This window comes from Pelmatolapia mariae, linkage group LG3_W (assembly GCF_036321145.2).
Source record: "Pelmatolapia mariae isolate MD_Pm_ZW linkage group LG3_W, Pm_UMD_F_2, whole genome shotgun sequence".
Classification (NCBI taxonomy): Eukaryota; Metazoa; Chordata; class Actinopteri; order Cichliformes; family Cichlidae; genus Pelmatolapia; species Pelmatolapia mariae.
The window spans coordinates 37,163,408-37,184,794 of NC_086229.1; the positions used below are offsets into that span (position 1 = coordinate 37,163,408).

Genomic DNA, 21,387 nt, shown 5'->3' on the forward strand with positions numbered 1-21,387 from the left:
CTGAGCTTTATGTAAAAGAAATCTAGTAAATAATCATGAAGGTGCTGGAAAAACAGGAAGTGAACTTCAAATGTCACATAGAGAAGCTGTAAACTGAGACTTGACACCCTCAGAGGGGTGTCGCTGGGCCCAAGCCATCAAGTCCTACTTAATGGCTTAAAAAAAGCCCTCAGAGGTTTCTTTCTTTGAACATGTGATGCCTTCATGCTCCAACAAGACCAACAAGAAGGTATCCATCCTTCCTCAGAGGTGTGTTTAAATCAAACTCAACAGTTTGAACCTTTGAAACAGAGACAATCATCAATCATTTGTCATGTTGGAAGTCTCTTCCCCTCCTGAGTAGGGATGGGTATCATTTAGGCTTCATCCAATACCGATGCCAAACCGGTACTTTTGAAACGGTGCCGGTGCTTAAACGGTGGAGAACACAAAGTTTGTCCAAAAACCTCTTATGTTTTTATTTTTAGCAGTCTTCTTTTTTCTGCAAAATGATAAACACCGTCCAGCCCCACGGGGCAATCCACGCTAACTCGCTAATGGAGCCACACCCGCAGTAGATGTGCTCGGTGTGAGGTCTCGCAGCAAGCTATCAAATACGGTGCATTTCTCGGCTTTAAAAAAAACCCGCTATGCGTCGCCAGGTGTTTCATCAGATTCGAGGTGTTACCTCCTTTGCACAGTATCAGCTTAAAGCACTTGTTGCAGGCTGCTGAGTTTGCATCTTTTGCTGCGAAGTACAGCCAGACTTTTGACCGCTTCGCCTTTTTTAATCTGTAGCTCTGCTCTAAAAGAACGTACGTACCTGGCCCCGCCTACTATCCTTGGAAAGGTAAAATGATTGGCTAGAATCCAAAGTGTATGACATCTCAGGAAAAAGAAGCACTGAAATAAAGCACCGAAATGTGCGCTGCTTTTCGGTCTGGTTACTACCGTTTATGTCAGAACCGGTGCCATCATGGCACCGGACACCCGGTACCCATCCCTACTCCTCAGTCTCCTGGCATGGAAGGAAATTCTTTTTATCTTTATGCAGAAAATAAAATCCTAAAATTTAAACCGTGAGACAAAACAACCAAGAAGTTAACATATATTGACATGAAAGTCACCACTAAGGAACTTTTTCCAGTCCAGACTGAAACTGAAACTAATTGACACTTTAATGCAAAGAAATCCCTGGAAAAGTGTTTACATATAGAACCTGATGAAGATAGAAATTGTTGATTCGAGGAAAACTCCTGTGGAGGTGTAAACAGTGTTCAAGTCTCAGTCATGGTGAATTACCCTTATGTAACAATCACAGAGAAACATAAACCAAACACAGGACCCACAGAGGCACAGAAACATCCAGCATTGACTCTTTAATCTGGGCGGGGGTCACACAAAGGAAGCGAACAATGAAGGGAACTTGGAGAAGTCTGAAAACAGGAAAAGGTCCATATATGAGATAAAAGTTGCTTAGCAACCACATTCCCCACTGTAACCACAGGAAGTGAGACATCCTGTATAACATGCTGTACTGACACAGGCAGATTTGTAGACACAGCTTTGCTCTCTGCAAACAGTGAAATAAGAGCTTGTTCATGTGTTTGTTATTAACTCTCATAGACTGGAGACAATGTGAACTCACAGCAGCAATAATATCATTTATTTATAGTTGGTTTTTCTTGTTTTCATAAAGCATCGACACAAAGATGTGGCTCTGCTGGCTGCAGCAGCAGGTTACAGGAAGAAGGCAGTGTGGGAATCGTTTGATGTCAGGTTGCTGTTTGTGCTGACAGCTTTTCATTGAGCCGATGCTCTCACTGCTGTTCTGCAAGGAACATCCAGCGAGTTGCTGTCTGCCTTCCTATGACTGCTACCTGTTCAGCACTAATAGTGTGCATCAGGACGATGATGTCTGCACAGCCTCAGTGTTCAGAGAAATATTGGAGTCCTTTTGGCAGAGTCACAGTTAGGCTGTATTTCCACTCTGGACTCTTTTCTAGACACACTGATGCTTCACTGGCCTCAGTGCTCTTATTCTGTGAGAGGAACAACATCAAATTCTTTAGCAGAGAATTTTCAGTCCATGATATTAAGGGAGACACAGATCAGAGCAAGCTGTGGCAGCTAAACTGCAGATCTGAACTTCCTTTAACACATCTTCATGACCCTGATTTCTCAATTTCTCTCTTTTCCTTAGAGTGGAGTATTTTTAACAACCCCCATCCCGACCCTGCTGATTGGCCCAGAATAGATCGAGTGTGGTAATTCTCAAACCAGGGCCAGGACTCAAAGGACCTGCCTACCCTCATTACTGGAGAGGCCGGCTCCTCAGCAGGACTGCACTCCTGCACTGCACCACCCCCTGCTGTCCTTTCCATTTCTCTGACTGTGAGAGTAAAGAGCGACAGCACAGACTGATGTAAGCTTTGAAGCTTTGTTGTATACAAGAATTTTTAAAAGCTCGTTGAATTCTGCTTTTATATTTTATGAACTCCCAGGTCTGTTTGAGCCTCCAGCTAAAATAAAAGGATGAAGCTGTTCTACAAGAACACATCTGAGCTGATATTAATGTGATGAACACACATTTATGATCGCAGTGTACAGTGACAGGGCAGTGATGTCATCAGCCCCATAACTGACAAATCAGTGATGTTTGTTTCTGGGTTTGAGGTCAAAGGTCAACTTCATACCTGGATCATGTTATTAGTGTTGAACATGTCACTGCAGACCTGTCAGTATGTGTGGAACTTATCTTTATTCCCTGATGTAGGAACGTCTTTGACTTGTGTGTTTATTCTTAGTTTAAAATGGTAAATGGCCTGTATTTGTATAGCGCTTTACTAGTCCCCTAAGGACCCCAAAGCGCTTTACACACCCATTCACACACTGGTGATGGCAGCTACATTGTAGCCACAGCCACCCTGGGGTGCACTGACAAAGGCGAGGCTGCCGGACACTGGCGCCACCGGGCCCTCTGACCACCACCAGTAGGCAACGGGTGAAGTGTCTTGCCCAAGGACACAACGACCGAGATTGTCCAAGCCGGGGCTCGAACCGGAAACCTTTCGATTACAAGGCGAACTCCCAACTCTTGAGCCATGATCACCTATTGATGATAAATGTTTGAATCCAGCAGGAAAGTGAGAGTCTTTTCAGGTGCAGTTGATGCTGTCCATTATCTCAGCTCCACAAATGACCTTTAGTCTGAGGTCACTTCCTGTCACCGCCCTGACAGAGTCCCTCAAAGGCTGATGACATCACAGCGACGAAGGCCGTCCTGATCCAAAGGTTTCTACAAATGTGTCCTTCTTCTTCTCTGGGATCTGAAGCATCAGGTGTGTCCTATCCTCAGATTCATTGTACGCTGGTGGCAGTAGATCATTTGAATCTGTTTATTCTAGCCAGCATCCAAAGAAGAGCTGTGAACATCCTTCAAGAAGCCTGGAGAACTTTACCTGAAGATCTTTAAAGAGCTGACAGGAAGCTGCCTCAGAGAGATCAGACTGTGCTGCAGGATAAAGCTTTGTGTCTTAACTGTGTTTGTTGTGTTATTTGTGTCATTCGTTAATTAAGAAATATGGAGAAAATGTTGGGAACAGCAGGGACCTGAAATCATATGAGATGTTAGTGGATTTAGGAAGACGTCAGAGATGAAACCAGTCCAGCCAGTCCCATCATCCAAAAGAAGTCATGTGACCTGAGCAGCAGCTCTCAGAGACCTTCCTCCCTCACCTGTACAGGAAGCACTGAGAGCCGAGCTTCAACATTTCCTCTGATTATGAGCTCGTCCATAATGTGCAAACAGGAGGTCACCTGTTTTCCCGAGGACGCCTTTCCACCTTCTACATTTCTAAATGCGACAAACTCGTAAGTTTGCCGTGTTTAGTTTGTGTTTGTCACAGCCGTGATGTGTCAGCTCTGTTTCTTTTGGACCCAAAGGATGATTTTCTACCACTACCAGTGTTGGGTAAGTTACTTTAAATTAGTAACTCAGTAACTCAAAAGTAACTCAGTTACTTCAAGTTACTCGTTACTTTCAAAGTAACTAGTTACTAGGGAAAGTAACTTTGGTTTTACCCAGAATTCTCTTATTAATGCGTTGCTTCCCTAACTGGATACCCAGAAAGGATGCCAGTCTTCTAGCTTGCTTAAGGTTCAGATATTGAGGAGGAATCCAAAATAACCACTGACCCGGCCTGGTGCAATTAGACGACATTTTAATGAATTACACATGTGTGAGCCAATACTGTGCAGATTCAGTATTAAACTATCTTACAATAGTCAGAACAAAGGTTTTATAGGGGTAAGATAGTACAGCCCCCTTTTCTGTTGCCAGGCAGATCCAGTACAGCATACGTCAATGCAAAACCACAAACGTTCAGTTAACTTTGAACACAGTTTTAAAGAACATCGTCTTCGGCTCGACCCCAGGTGCTTCCCCTCAGCTCGTCTTCGCTGTCGCTTATCTCTGGGACATCTGGTGTACTTCCTGGAACAGACTAACACGTATGCACCCAAACTTTGCAGTTATAGCCAAACATAATGTTACGGGTTCGAAATTGAGGATGAGAGCAAAACAATGATAGTCCAGAAGAGGTCGTTCAAACAATTGATTTTAATGAATGCACGCTGCGTGGAGAGGTGCAAACTGCAAAACAGTTGTACATCTCTACCCAAAATACACTCTAGATTGCTTTTATAACATCAGGGTATTGTGACGCCCCTTCTTGCGTTTACAAGCACATAATTTGCATGTACAGAACATTCAGGTATTTTAAGAATTAAATGTAACATAGAGGTTCCTCCTTGTGGCATACTCTTCTGAATATGGTGATGACCTAAGGCCTTTGAGGTCACCCTGGACTGGACATCCTTCCGTCACCTGTAACTAGGCAAACTCAAATACCACAAGAAGCTTTGCTCAGGCCTTTGCTCAGCTTCTATTTTACTGTAACACTATACTCAGCATATGAGTTATGATATATATATTTAACTCAATCATTTTAAAGTAGTTATAACTGCACCTGTAATAAACATGTTAATATTTGATTATGATAACCCCTATAATATAAATTATAACATAATGCCAGCAGCTTCAATAAACACTTTGATGAAATGATAATTAATACAATGTTAAGGATGGTGGTTATATACAGTTCAGCAGTGACCTAATTTCTTTAAATATTACAATTCCCTCTTTTGACGTCTTCCAAAGACGTCACTACACCATTCCCAGGTCCACTACCTTCGCTTTGACCCTCTCTCTGCTACCCCTTACTAACCTACTGTGTTCATCTAAGGTTCCTGTCATTATTCAAAGTTGGTTCACAATATCATATCAGACAAAATGATAAATCCTACTGCCACGTCTGCTTTGTTAAGCTCTTCAGTTAGACTCTGTGCCTGTGTGCCAATGTGTGTGTACATGCGTCTCGACGTTTAATGTCTAAATGTACATTTGGATGTATGTGGACTTGTATGTCTATCGGCATTTATGAGTCAGTAGTTTTTAAGAAAGAAGGCGTTAGTGTGTAAAATGTTTCCTGACTATTAACTCCTGATACTGGAGGGACTTTCCTGTTTGCCCAACCTCTTGGGTTTGGCCTTTTACACTTTTACTAAAGAAATTTTTAATAGAGCCCAAAGAGATTTTTATTTTGCTCCTGTGCTTGACAGGATAAGCCAAGTTGTTTTTTTTTTTTTGTTTTGAAATTTTTCCCTTCTGTGTGTGTGTCTACATAGGTAAGCATATTATAATCAACATAACATCCCTGATTTGCAAATTATTTTCTGCCCCCGCTGCAGGGCAACATCATGTGGTGGTGAGTCCATGTTGGCTAGTTTAATGCAGATATGTAACAGTTTCTTGATTCCATGGCCCACTCATAGTTGCGCAGTGTCAATGTATGTGGAGAGTTCAATACACATTTCTTGGCTAATTATTTTCCCAATAAAAGTGAAATCATACATTACATTTGATTTCACTTATATATTATCATGTTCTGGGCTCTATCCATTATATTAACTTTATTCAATCTCAATACTCTTTATGTGTGTGAGCAACGCTTTTAGTTTTATTAAACACAACCCCAGTAAAATACACACCATCCCCATGTCAGCCTAAATCTCCGCTAAAAAGCACACTTCAAAATTTTCTATCTGGATTTACGCCTCTTTTGGCTTCAAGCATATACATAACATGCAAAGGTTACTGTTAATGCCCATTAGTCAAGTTTCCATTATCTACAACATTTTGTTTCACCCGGCTCACCCTCACACGTTTCCTGTCCACTTATTGCATATTTATCTTTAAGACCTTTTACCTCAGTCGTTGCTAAGCAAAAACAAAGCAACCTGTGGTCCACCTTTACCCTGTAAAATAAACCCCTGTCATGTTTGTGTCTGTAAGCATGTTTTGCTTTCATTCATTACACTCCACGCCATTCCTGCAAGTTAGGAGCTGTAAAGTTGAAAGCTGCATCAAGTCCAGGCGTTTGGCCTGGCCTATATATATATCATGTGTGTTTGTAAGCGTGCATGCAATTAACCTGCTATGTTCTCATCTTCCCTCAACATGTATCACCTGGACACTCTCACCAGTGAAGCTTAAAACCCTTTCGGACGGAACATTAACTCTAAACAAGCACAGTTATGCATTGTGTATAAAATGAACTCAACCTATAAATAAAGACATCACTGTTATGACCAACATCGACCTCTGCACAGCAAGAGCTCTTAAACATTAGAATCATCAACTGTGACTTATATAGTGTTATTTCGGTACTTTATACTTCACACATTTTTGAACGTTGTTTATATGGGGAGTTCCTCTTTTTGTGTCTATATTTATTAATATGCCTTGTGCACTAAAGCTTCCTGTTTTTCAGTCTGGCTGAGCACTTGTTTGTGAGTAAAAACTGGCCTCTACAAGCCTTCATAGCAGATACACATTACAAATGCTTCATATATACAGAGAAAAACCCAATAATCCACATTTCACTATTTTGTTCTTCGGTTCAGATTTGGATTCTGTATTGTTCTTTATTTGTTATTATTTATATTCATGTTGTTTTTTGCTAGTCTTGGTTTGTTGTTGTCTGTTTGGGAGCTGACATAGTCTCTGTAAATAAACTTCTTTTGGTGGAGTAGCATCAGGAGAGAAGCTCCAGAGAGGCATCTTCCATGTTAAACACTAAAATATAACATAAGAGATCTTCTCAACGTGTTGTATATTTTTAATATTTCCTTATTATTTTGTCATAAAATAAATCAACCAAATAACTTAAGCTGTGTGACAGCACCTTGCGTTTACGCCAGGCTGTGAGCTGCCCTGAAGCTACACCCCCTTTTACCCCATTTAATTTCTCAATCTTAGTTTAAACTATTCCTGACCTTCTCCTTCTCTCGTCTGATCATCTCAAGTACGTCCTGTACCAAATTTGCTTCCTCTTTTCAAGTCCCACATTTAATTTCAAGCTCTAAACTCAGAGCTGAAGTTCCCCTTTTCTAATTCTGTATGTTCTACAAGAGAGCAAGTCGGTAAACAAGTTTATCATCACAAAGGTTGTTAGGTACAGGTCACATAGACATTTGCTTATTACCCCTAAAACAGCACATTTCATGTAGCTAATCGCATATATTAACACCCCCCTTTTTTTTAACACATCTCATGTGTTACAAACTCAAAATCCTTCACTCAGGTTTGGGAATTAAAGCAAAAGTTTACTCCTATCGCATTATGTATAAATGCTCCAGAACTTCAAACCTGTGTGTTACCCAGAACATCACCTGTTATACTCACCTTCTCCACTTATGATCCCACCTGTGTTATAAAACAAAAGTTAAAACAGAACAATTATCAGTCATGTGTTCAACCTGAGTCCAGTCTTTTATCAGGGTCCAGTCGGTCCAACCTATGGTCTGCCTGGTCCGTCCATTCACCTGTCCATTCCCACACATTCACTCACACGCATCAACATCCGGTAGTGGTAAACGTCCGCACAAATAATCAGATTTCCACTTTCAGTAAACTCAGTTAATTTATATAATCATTTATTTTCTTTTTAGTTGTTTCTAGGAAAATAGTTCTTTATACTTTTGGACTGGATTGGCTCGCTGCAATCCTTTTAGACAGGGACCCACAATCTGACCCATTGTAATTCAAAAAAGGTCCCCTTACTTTTTGTTCTCCTGAGACTATTGTCGGCGCCGTTATTCATTGTTTTCTTTTGCAGGCCTGCTTAGAACAAAAATGAGAAAAAAGAGAGCTGAGTATTAGCTCATCAAAGTACCAAACAAAATCACCTGACAGGTTTTTTCTTTATAAGTGCACTGTTACAAAACCCCTTAAACATGTCCATGATTATTAAAACTCCCTCTTTAAAAATAAAACAACAACCTCAAATATCTTCAACAATCTTAAATTTCACCCATAGAACACACCCAAAACGTAAAAAACTACACCGTTTCGTACACAATATCCCCCTTTAAGCATTTTACCAAACTCACCTTCAACCTTAACATATAAGCACGTTCTCACAATATGTCAACACTAATTTATACACCTCTTAATCAAATTTGCACCTCCTAACAATCTACCCCTCCTTTAAGGCCTCAATCACACACACAGCAACCTCCTCTGTCATCAGTCACACGAGCTCTCAAACTTTTTGCATACTCAGCCATATCTCCACAATTTAACTTGGCAAGAGAAATACTTTTTTTTTTTAAACCTCATGCCATTATTCAATTATTTTCATTTTCTTTCTATACTAATCCCTTGTTTTCATCAGTCAGTGCAAAGCACTCCTAAGTCACACTTTTAAACTAGTTTAATCAGTTTATTAAACATTCACACCATTCTATCACTCATACAAGTAGCAAGCCGATCTTCATTGTGTATGTTTGTGTGTGCTATTTTGCATATATGGCTTCACAGTCTCACAGACACTTTCCCATTCTCCAGTTAAAGAGTCAGTTTTCTCCGTCCCCGAATCACTAACCCAAATTTTACTTCCCCACCTTAAATCACAGCCCTCCTGGTCTTCCACCACCAGTTAGGGCTTGCTGTCAGGTTCCTGGACACTGTAAACAATTCAACCAGAAACTTGCCTTAACATATCCATTCATGTTAACCTGTAATTTCTTCAGACTCCTTTATCTGGAGAATTGGTGCGGGTCTGCTGTACTCCTGAAAATAACAAACTAAAACATTTTCATTATTATCACGGACGCCTAAACGACCCATTTCTCATTTTCTATTCAAAAATACCAATTATGTCATGTATGTAAGCGTGTTCTTCCTTGCGTTATGTGGTCATGTAAATGCAGTGTAAGCTGTTTTCTTCATTGCATGCCTTCATTGCGTTCTTCATTACATTCTCCTGTATTCATGTCAATATACACTAAGTGTAAGCTGTTTCTTAATTGCCTGCCAGGTGATCATCTTAATTAAGTGTAAGCAGTTTCTTCATTGCATGAGTGTAAGCTGCTTCTTCATTGCATCCTTATGTATTCATTGCATTTTCATGTATTCATATTTAATCTATGCATCTTTTCACTGAGCTCTAGATTCAGACTATCTCACTTCTGATTCGTTTCAAAAATAATCTCACATGTAACAATTTGTATATGTGTGTCTTCTATTCATTAATATAATTGTCAGTTATTTTGATTATCTTTACCTTTTGTATTGTTTACCTCTTTGTTGTGATGGGGTGGACATCCCTAAACGATCCCGAGTTCAGGGTTCAATTTCAATCCAATCATCTCCTATCTTCTCGCAGTCAAACTCGTCCAGCTTCATCTCTCACTGGTCCTTTTCCATTCACAGTGTCCTGTTCGGGCTTCAGAGCTCCAGCAAACACAGTGTGTTTCTTCTCTGTTTTGATCTTTCAGTATTTCCTCTTCCTTCAGTCTTATTTTCATTTGCTCTGTTTTCTTCTCCATTCATTTTTTCTGTCTTTTCTTCCAAGATTGCTCCAAGCTTGGCAAATATGACAGTCAGTGCCTTCAAGCAGACATATCACGCTGTTCTTCACCAGCATGCATATTGCATCACGTGCTGTCTCCCATGCTGCTGGACTCATCAGTCGTTGTCAGTGTTACTGCTTTCGCCTGCACTGTCTTTTAGCTTCCGTTACTTCTTCACGTCCACGATGTTCTATCGGTCTTCATCAGGAAATTGGCTGTCCTTTGCGTTTCTTCTCGGGGTCAAGGACAAAGTGAGAGCTCAAGCTGCACAATTTCCAGCCAAAGACTGGCTTATTTTCACCCAATTCTTTTAATCTACTTTTCTTCTGCTGAACTCAAGGTTGCAAAGTTGAGAGAGTCCACCTGTATTGGCACACTAAAGCATATAATTAGTATCATCTTCATTTTATCTTAAAACCTCCCTTTTGCTTCATCTGCCCCGAGTTAAATCTCTCTCTCTACTCTGAGTGCACACTTGTCACCGTGAGCTTCCCTTTTATGGGCATGCATTTCCTGTCCCAGACACACACACACGGTTTCCTGTTTCTACAGCTTCTGCAGAGACTTCCTTTTAATAATCAGTCTACAAATAATCAGTAATTCTATCTAAAAACCATATACCTTCATTTCACTCACACACATTGAAATAGCGCTCTTTCACTTCTCCACACACATCACCATTCTTTAGGTCAGTTTTGTAGCATCAGTCACACAATCATTTCTTGAGTGGGTGTACTAAGTGCATATACTTATGTGTTTTTAAACAGAAAATAAAGTCAACCTCTCATAACATCACTCAAAGTCAAATATCTTCATAGTCCCAAAAGCAAGCATATTATTTCCCTAGTCAAAAGTCAAACCGTTACTCATAGTAATTTTCATCTCACCGCCTTTGTGTTTTGAGTCATGGTCAGTGGCCCCTATTTCACAGCAAACACGCACCTCTGTTTCAACCGGCCCTGTCTGACCATCCGTTATTGGAGTCAACACAAGACTAAACGTAAAGCCAGTCATATCTCTGCTATCTTCTTCCAAAACTCCATGGTCTGTTTCCTCCATGGAGTGTACAGGTTACATTACAAAACTACATTTGAAAGCCAATCGCACACATGCAAAATGAGACAGACATGTATCATAAAGTAATCATCGTATTTAACAACCGTAATGCCAACAAAGTAGAAATAAAAGCAATTCTTCCCTTAAAACACCAATATACGTCGTCCTTCACCCAGGCTCTGCAGTCAGTCATTAGCCACTCATTAGTAAACAGGAAATGTCACTCTAAATAAGTCACAGGCATCTCATTTACATAGACACAGACACACTCTCAAAATAACCAGCCTGCTGCAGTGCCTGTGGCAGACAGAGCCTATATACAAACATAGAAATTATAACCCAGAGACGTAAAACATCCTACTTTACATCAAAAAAAGAAATATATTTCATACACACTTTTAAATATTCTAACCTCTTTCAGACGCCATGACCCGTCTCACACACACTGCCTTTTCTCTCTCAAACATCCGCTTTCCGCTCACTCAGACAAATCATGCAGAGTCACTCAAATCAAATACTGACAGCATTCACACGGTTAAAATCACTCGAAATACGCTTTCATACGAGTATTTTGGACATGCCTTCCATGTTCAGAAAGAGCAGGTCAAAAGAAAAAAGAAAAAGAAAACTGAAACCTCTCATCGTCCTCACCGCTTCTCCCCACACACACATAACTGAAAAATAAAACACACCAACATTTATGGCTCACGAAATATACATCTATCAAAATTCAGTCATTTACTATACATCCACACTAATCTATTCAAACTGTATTCATACTCTCATAATAAGCAAAACCAACCTCTTATATACAGGAAAATTGGCAAAACGCTCAATACTGTCGAAACTGAAACCACCCTCTCTGCGCGTCCCCACTGCTCATTTGCATTTACACACACCATCAGTGCACATCCGGCTGTGCATTACTGACCCAGAGACTGATCCTACTCATAGATCTCATATTTTATATTACAGACGTCTTTATATTTACAACTGCACAGATTTTTTAGGCCTTTAAAACACCTACCGAATTTCGACAAATTTAATAATAACCGCCCTGCGGAAAACTCCCTGAGTTTTTTGCGACCAATTTAGCCATTATCCCGTCCCCGACGGTGGCCCGATTGCTAGTGTCCTACCTGAATTTAAAAGCGTTAACCAACCCAAACTTTCCCTGAAGCTCTATTTGTGGCATCTCACAGCCAAGGCTTTCTCGAAGTTTTAAGTTAAAGTTACACGCCCGAAACCGGGTTTCTACTGACCAAAAAAGTGCAAACCACCGTCCCGGACGGCAAAGTGGTCCAACCACTAGTTATTCTGGAGTGCCCCAAGCTCCACAGTGACCAACTGACTATCCCTCATAGAGGACGGAATCTGAGCGTCCCCGACTCCGGCAAGCGTTACCTCTGAGCGATGCACTTGTTAGACTCCCAGAGTCCCTTTCTATACAATTTAATTATTTTGAAGACACCCCAATAATCACAAACCCACCATATCGGTGTCCAAGCCCGGCTTTATATTCAATTGAGACTTTATTGTCACAAACTTCACCAATTACCTATTATTCTAAATCCTCTTTATTCTAAATCCTCTTTATTCTAAATCCTCTTTATTCTTATTCCTTTGGGACTTTAACCCGGTACCTTTAGTGAGACTCTAACTCACTTTTACTCTTTTTCTTATCATTACTTCAACTTCAACTTCTCATGAGATTTTCACCAAAATCAAAACAGACCTTTACCAGTAATTTTCAGTGAGTAGACTTTCAATTTGTTTTCAGATCCAATTCAGCACTGTTTGGAAATAATTCAACAGGTAGTGCCTTACCTTTAAATAAGCCGGCTTATGTCCACTCACTTCGACCACTGACTCGTGTCTGCCTGTTTGAGCACCTTGGACCCTCTCAGTCTCAACCTCCAACTTTCTCCCTCAACCCCGGGCCAATGCACCAAATGTTACGGGTTCGAAATTGAGGATGAGAGCAAAACAATGATAGTCCAGAAGAGGTCGTTCAAACAATTGATTTTAATGAATGCACGCTGCGTGGAGAGGTGTAAACTGCAAAACAGTTGTACATCTCTACCCAAAATACACTCTAGATTGCTTTTATAACATCAGGGTATTGTAACGCCCCTTCTTGCGTTTACAAGCACATAATTTGCATGTACAGAACATTCAGGTATTTTAAGAATTAAATGTAACATAGAGGTTCCTCCTTGTGGCATACTCTTCTGAATATGGTGATGACCTAAGGCCTTTGAGGTCACCCTGGACTGGACATCCTTCCGTCACCTGTAACTAGGCAAACTCAAATACCACAAGAAGCTTTGCTCAGGCCTTTGCTCAGCTTCTATTTTACTGTAACACTATACTCAGCATATGAGTTATGATATATATATTTAACTCAATCATTTTAAAGTAGTTATAACTGCACCTGTAATAAACATGTTAATATTTGATTATGATAACCCCTATAATATAAATTATAACATAATGCCAGCAGCTTCAATAAACACTTTGATGAAATGATAATTAATACAATGTTAAGGATGGTGGTTATATACAGTTCAGCAGTAATAACCTAACTAGAACTATATATGTAATCTACTGAATAAATGTTTTAATCAAAAGCCTCTACTAAAAGCTTAATCCAAAGATATAAATGCAGTATTACAACAGTTTTACAAAAGTATAAAGTATAAAATTCTCCCCAAAGTAGCAAAAAAATAGAATAAAATAAAATAAAATTGTGCACAAGTATTAGTCTTTTTTAAGTCCAAATGGTACCGGTGGGGCCCATGACAAATGGGTGTATTGCAACAGTTCGTCCAATGAGGAGTGTGTGTGTGTGATTGTCTATCCTACCGTACTACTTGTACAGTAGAGGATTGTAGTCCATTAATGTGCAAATGAGTGTGCGTGTGTATGTATATCGCCTCCTAGGATCTTGGGTTGGCTCGCCATCCAGTGAACACTGGAACGCTCTGGGTTCTGGTTTCGCTGACCTGTTCCTTGGATTCGTCCCATATAAAAAACCTGACCCATAAACAATGGTCAAATATATGTCACATCCACTTTTAAGAATAACTCTCACAAATTAAACTAAAGTAGTGTCACAATGCAGTAATCACTATTCAGATCAGCTATCACCAATTCAATCATCATCAGTTCAGTCATGTTGTACAACATTAAAATATCAAGTTTCAAAGTATCAATGTATCAATATCCAAAATTCACAGCTGTAACCTGCAGTAATATTAAAGATTATCTACAGGGTTTCAAACATTCAGGAATTATAGTCAGCATATAATTCACGTTCATTGTAAACATTAATTACATTCATCAGAATAAACTCACTGTACATATATATCTAATCACAAATAAATAAGTATATTACCCCTTTTAAGAAATGGAATAATATGCAAATGTTTATCAGAAATTGAACAAAGTGCAAACAATCAGGTTCAATAACATGTAAACACAAAGACTCAGTCCACAAATAGGAGTATTAAAATAGACGTGCTTAATCCTGCTTGTACCATAGGCCTACTAGTACAAGTGGAAATACACTAAAAATTACCTCCAAGTATTCAATACTGAGTATTGTAAAACAACAGATTGACATCAAAATTAAACAGGAAGCAGGATAAAGTCTGCTTACAATTATCTCTCACAAAGCTATTTTTAGCTGCTTTAACCATTTACAGTGTTTCACATGTTAAATGACTTAGTTAACGATCTAACTAACAGAACAGCAGTGCGTTTCAGAGACATGCAACAACTGTACCCACACTCCACACATCACGTGTCTGATTAGCCACATTTAGCTTACCGCCGTCGAGTGTATGCTCAGCGTTTACGTGAAGCCACAGCTCAGTAAACCTTCCGGTTTCGCTCTGCCCTCTACGACAACAAATGCAAAACCATATTTTGTGAAAAATATCAGTTTAGATGGTAATTTTTTAACTCGTTAGATGTTAATTTCTCCAGCTTACCGATAACAAAGTTTTAGTCTGCCTGCTCTGTTCAGCTGTAGAAGCAAGAGACTGCAAACTTGGGAGCTGGCACTAAGGAGGGACAAGAGCTGTCTAGAGCTTCACCGATTGGCTGACATGTGAGGAGTGGAGTAAAACAATAGGCTCTCATCAGAGCTCATCAACCCTCTGAGAAAACTTAACCCTTGTTTGACCAGAGCACATCATATATAAATCTGTGTCCCTTTTATGTTTAAATAAATATATTGATCTAGCTCCACTTTCATTAACAGGGACAAGTAAGAACAATGAACATTAAAGGTTTTACTTTTTCTTCTCTTTTGTTTGAGAAGATTTTAGGAACTGGGTTACACCAGCAGCAGAAATAGCAGCATAACACGTTACTCCCACCTGACACCTGCCACAAGTACACTGTGCCACCTAATGGCCTGAACCTAAAATGGTTAAAATGGCAGTGTAGTAGTGTGAGGGCAGATTAATGATGAAATGAATGAAACTAAATTAAAATAAACTAAAATAAGTTTGTTTTATGTGTCACTTTTTAATCTGTCTGTTTTAATCTATTTCTATCGTTTCAACCCTCTACAAATGCAAACACATCATTTTGGGGTTGTTACATCAGTGTTATAAATCTAATCATTGTACATAGTATCACTAGGAAGAAGCCCAGATAGCAAGGAAACATTGAAACAATGTTGAGTCAATATCAGGCGACGTCATTGAAGCAACGTTGAAGTGTGACGTTGACCCAACATCACTCTTGCACCCATTTTTAACGTTGAAACAACGTCAGGTTTTGATGTTGAATCAATGTTGAAACCTGACATTGATTCGACGTTATATTTTCTAACACTGTTGACATTGAAACAATGTCAGATTCTGATATTGAAACACTGTTGAGATATGGTATTGATTTTCCACCTCTTTCGCACAGTTGCTTTTTATTGAAAAAAAACAAAAAACCAAAAAAGGTCAATAGACATGTATCATTTGCAAAATACTTTATTAAAAGACAAAGTTTCCTATTTACATTTCTATGTTTCACGTCACTTTTTATTATTTACTCCGGGATGGGGATGGATGATGTGCTTCCTGCGCCACCCGTACGATCTGGAGCATATCTGAGCCATTTCTGGACTGCTTGAGCAAAGACCAACTCAGACATAGAGTTCGCCCCTACCTGCTGCGCCAGGCCATCTAGGACAAAAAATAGACACACACACAAAAAAAGGGAATTAGAGCACATGAATAAGCTCTTGTTAATTGTCTTCAGCAGGGAGAAAGTATGTAAACTCCTAGGCTGATAAACATGAAAGTCACCAGGCGGAAATCAGCAAACTGCCGCATTTGATTCCCAAAGAGCTATAAGCTGAAAATGCGATATGTCTTAGCATGGTGTGCCGTGTATCCTTTAAAAAAAAAAAAAAGAAAACATGGGTCCTCGGGCTGTACAAAGTGTACAACCCGAGGACAAAACAAGCCGAAGACCAAAGACTCCATCTCCAGATTAACCGGACATGAAAGTCTTGTTATTAAGAAAGACAAAGTAATATAGCAAAAAACAGACATAGGAAATGTGAAACGCACCCAGCACATCAATTGATCCCTTTATTGTTCACTTTAGGCTCATAAAACTACAATAAATGTTAAAACTTACCAAATATGCATCTGCACAGCGCTGTCTCTTTAAATGCCCTTTTTTGCTTTGTCTGGTCCTTGTTTTTTTTTCCCCTGTCCAGTTGAGTACAGAGGCCAGCTCCTTTGTAATGGCATAAACCATTACACGGCGGACTCGCACCTCCAGTGTGGTCCAGCAGCACCAATCAACGCAAAGCGTCTCACCTATAGACACATTTTATGAGATGGAATTAGCGAGTCTCATGTCTTAAATGTGTATGCAAGTGCTTGTGTGTTTACTTCATGTAATTGATGATAGAAACATGTCATTTAGTTTTCCCTAAAGCCTGATTTTCAAGTCATACAAAGAATAAACCAAAGTATTGGCAGTGCAATGTATTTCTATTCCCTTTTGTTGGATATTCATTTGTTAGTTCTTGTAACTGCTAAAAGTGTTTACTAGTTTTTGCCTGTCACATATATTTGTTATACCATGTAAACTGTGAAATTCCAAGATTTTCAAACTTGCCTTGTAATAGTGGCCTCACAGAGTCTCTGGAATCTACAGAAAAAAAAAATCACAACAAGATGACATTCAGGAGTATAAACTGGTGTTTTGAAGATAAGAGTACAATGACATTGTGATGCAGCTTTAAAGCTTTTTTAAAAGCATACCGTCTATAGGGAAGACATCAGACTCTGCATGCTGGCGAGATCGCAAAGCTGTGTCGGTTTGTGCCGGAGTGGCGAAAGGTGCCGGAAGCTGGGTGGGGCATTATGATGGTTGCTATCAGTGGGCTGGGGGGCAGACTGCGGAGTGATGAGGGCTGTTTAGAAAAAGATAATTTTTTAAGTATTTAAGAATACAGACAACTTGTCAAAAAAGTTTCCTCGTGTCAGACACAGATATGTACACAGACACTAGACAGTATTTTATTACCTGGTATTTTCACTCGAGGGGCCTGGGGAAACCGTTTTTTTGTAGGCTGCTCATCCTCTGAGTCCGTATATGTGTACAGGGGATTTGGTCTAAAGAAAATAAATTAAAAACGGTCCTAAGTAATTGTAAATATGCTTTTGGCATATTGTTTCCTAAAGTTAGTTTGATTTCTAACAACACACACAGGAAACAGAGACGTGCAAGAAGGTACAGCATACAATGAATTTTTCAAGTGCACAAGTGTACACGGCTTTGCATTTTTAAAAAGTTTACAAACTTCCACTTTTTGGACTATATTATGTGGTGATATTGCAGTATGCAAGCACCACAGATATGTATAAAAGACAAGATCATAAATTCTTAACAATCAAAGATATGTTTGTGAATAAAAAGGTTTTACTTGTGCTTTCTTTTAAGACTGGTCTGGGTTTCTTCTTCGGACTGAAGGTCAGACGTATCACAGCGTTCACGTGGATATCTCTGAAGACTGCGTTCTGCTTCGTGAAATGTGCCTGGAAATACAAACACAATGTATGGCCAGACATACATTACGTGTGGACAAAAGGTGCAAACGCATAGAAAAATCAGCGGTTTCAAAAATACGCTGGTACGTGTGGACGTAGCCTTATTCATTATTCAAGGCACAAACGGAAAGTCATGTACGCGTGCAACGTAAAGTTAGTTGAGCGTGCAACGTACAGTCACGCATGCTGCGTGAGCTTTCAAACTGAGTCTAACGTTTTCGTGTGCGCATTGAAGCGAGTGCTCTCCAATCATCAAAAGTAACAAAGTCATTGAACACGTTTATACAGTTAACTTTACGTTTATCAATCATATATCACAGATTTAGAATTTTTTGTAGTACTAAGTAACTACAGAGCGAAAGTCTGGGTCAAGCGCCGAGGCGACGGCAAGAACAAAGGAAACCTCGAAGCGTTAAAGCTAGCTTTGTAAGGGAATATAACGAAGAAATTATGAAACGAAAATGTTTTCTTTGTTGATATACTTTGTTCGCAGTGCAATTTATTTGTTGCCGGATTGTAAGAAGTAGACACAATTTAAATAACAGTTAAAAAAAAACTCGTTAATGTACAACATTAACAAGTTTTTTTTTACTGTTATTCAAATGCAAACATGGAAATACCGAGTAGGAAAAAAAAATCATTCATTCTTACCTTATACTAATCGTGGTGCAGGCCAGTGCAGTGCATGAACTGATGCCTTCTCCGGTCAATTCCGCTGAGAGTAAATTAAATGTCCCGCTCTACTGTAGAAGACAATGAATACCGGGGGGGGGGGGGGGGGGGGGGGGGGTGTACCAATGTGAGAGGGGTGCTGTGGAATAGTCCAAGTGATCGCTGCTTTAATTTCCCGGTCAACTATACATAAATTGCACGTAGACACGATTTTTTAAAGCTGGTGAACTAGACCAAGTCATTGATAACAAATGAACAATAAATCTACTTTCTCTGGTACTTTATACCCGATCAGTTGCAATGCAATTTAATGCTCAACTACAAATCGATGGTTTTTGATGGTGACCGGAGCCGAATGATCGTCAACTATAAATAGACGTTTTCTCGATGTTGTTGTTGTCACCTGGTCGACTATAAATAGATCAAATATCAATGACAAAAAAACAACGGTGAATCAACATCGTTACAACGTCTCTATAGTAAGACCGTCGGTTTACCACAGTATTTCAATGTTGTTACAACATTGGCATTTCAACCCCGACCATATACGACGGTTCGGATGAAAAATCAACATAGATTCAATGTCGTCTTGCTATCTGGGAGCAGTGGATCACAAAACACAACAGAGAGAGATATTAGGCCCCTTGTGTCAAACAGAGTGATTTATGGCCCCAATAAATTATTCATGAGCTTAGGAAGTAATAAAGTAATAAAGGAAGTAATAAAAATATGATATTCATAAAAAATATGATATTCATAAAAAGTATGATTTTCATAAAATTATGGTATACATCCAAAATATGCTAGTTCATAGCTCATTGCTGTTTCTTCCCCCCACCCCCCAAAAAGAACTAATTGATTATTTAGAATCCGTCTCAGCTCCGGCGGATTTTGGGGCTATGCCTCAGAGAGAGCGAAATCTATTTCTATCAACCAAAAGCAGGTAAAAGTTTTGGCCTGCTAACACCTCGGATTGCCTTTACTTCGGCTGATTGGGGTGTTTTGAGCCCCATCGCGACGCCCGAAGTGCAGAAGAGCCTGCGGGAAACGAGCTCGCAACAACTGCAAACCAGGGATCAACAATAACTCGCCTCGCTTTCCCTATGTGCATATCACTGGGTAAGTGTTAATCTTCCTCTCTAACTACATTTTTGCATTTTCCTTTTGACCATTCTGTCAATCCTTTTCATTTCAAAAAAATATCACAATGGTTTGTAACACGTACAATACACCATCCATCCATCAATTCGCTTCCGCTTATCCTTTTTTCAGGCTCGCGCGGGGTGCTGGAGCCTATCCCACGTACAATACACTTTAAAAATATATATAAGCTCGACTTTAACTCCCGTAAACGTTTATACATTACATGTCTACATCACCTATCATGGCCTCATCAGGTATCTCATATCATCTTGTTATTGTTATGTTATGCTCCTTTGATATTTTGCTAGTTTGGGTGTTTTAAAATCTCTTTTTGTTTTTCTTTATATTTTTACACTCTGATTTAAGCCTGATGTGTTAACCTGATCCCTGCGAAACACCAGCTCTGCGTGGATTTTGACCGCGAGCGACCGGATGTTGTTTCCGGCCTGAGGTTGCCTGAAATGCCGTGAGGCTCGTTTGAAAGATTGCGCCCGAGACCAACTCCGCCTCCAAGGCGTGCCTACCTTTAGCTGCCACCAGTGAGAGCTGGGCTCCACATATCCAATCAGGAGCACGAGGAAGACAGCTTTTGCAGACTCTCCAGAAACATGCAAGTCCTGACCAACTGCTCTGCAACCCAGTGTTTCTGGTCCCCTCACCAACTTCGCTTTTTGAGATATTTTTTATGAACCACCAAAAGAGCCATTTTACCCCCCAGTACAGAAGACTGGATCTGAGGGCAGCAGCGCGGACAATGACTGTGAAGAAGCTATGGCCATTTCATGTCTGGTCTTAGATAATCGTGAGTTATGGTAAAAAGTACATAGTTTTTGCAAGAGGCATACAAGCACTGTGGAAAAAGTAATCGTGTTTAAGTCCTCTAAAACTGTTTTTGTGAACACTTTGCTCCCTACGTTATGCTTTAAAAAATGTGATACATGTAATGTGATCATCAAAGAACATGATTTTCTTATGCTTTTAATAATGTTTCTCCTACACCATGTGTAATTTTTATAGACACCTTGTTCATTGTATCAATGTGTAATTATGTATCTTTGATAAATAAATAAAATATTTAATCTTGTATTTGTGTACTTTCTGGTGATCCAATAAAAAATTAGTCACATATCGCTCTGATAAACACAGATGGCTGAAAGAAATGTTTGATGGAACAAAGGAAACAAGTGTCTTGCTGCTAAACTTTTAAGTCACCATGGTTTAAATGAGAAAATGCTACTAGGAAGCTAGCAGCCCTAAGTCTTTATGTAAAACATGAAAAACTCCGTATCTGTGATATCTACAAAGGTGTACTCATTTCTTTGTTATGGTACTTTACTGTTCCAATGAAACAAAAAGAAAATCTCATTTTAAAGTACATTTTTCGGCCATCCTGACCTATTTTCAGGGGCAAGAATGTTCATGTTAGACTGTGTTTTAAATCAGGTTGTGATCTTAAACTAACTATCACAGCACTGATTTTACA

At 39.5% G+C, this 21,387-nt stretch overlaps 3 long non-coding RNA genes across 3 annotated transcripts; all 3 read right to left on the minus strand.

The window, feature by feature from the left end:
• Positions 1-13,728: 13,728 nt before the first annotated feature.
• Positions 13,729-15,040, minus strand: LOC134624449 (uncharacterized). Its single transcript, XR_010093558.1, has 3 exons — positions 15,009-15,040; positions 14,846-14,916; positions 13,729-14,049 (listed from the first exon to the last, which is right to left on the minus strand). It is a non-coding gene; the product is annotated as an uncharacterized LOC134624449 (long non-coding RNA).
• A 954-nt stretch (positions 15,041-15,994) lies between these two features.
• On the minus strand, positions 15,995-17,231 carry LOC134624436 (uncharacterized). Its single transcript, XR_010093544.2, has 3 exons — positions 17,155-17,231; positions 16,666-16,850; positions 15,995-16,205 (listed from the first exon to the last, which is right to left on the minus strand). It is a non-coding gene; the product is annotated as an uncharacterized LOC134624436 (long non-coding RNA).
• Positions 17,232-17,337: 106 nt separating this feature from the next.
• LOC134624435 (uncharacterized) lies at positions 17,338-18,849 on the minus strand. The gene is made up of 4 exons (XR_010093543.1): positions 18,741-18,849; positions 17,966-18,077; positions 17,566-17,654; positions 17,338-17,452 (listed from the first exon to the last, which is right to left on the minus strand). It is a non-coding gene; the product is annotated as an uncharacterized LOC134624435 (long non-coding RNA).
• Positions 18,850-21,387: the final 2,538 nt, after the last annotated feature.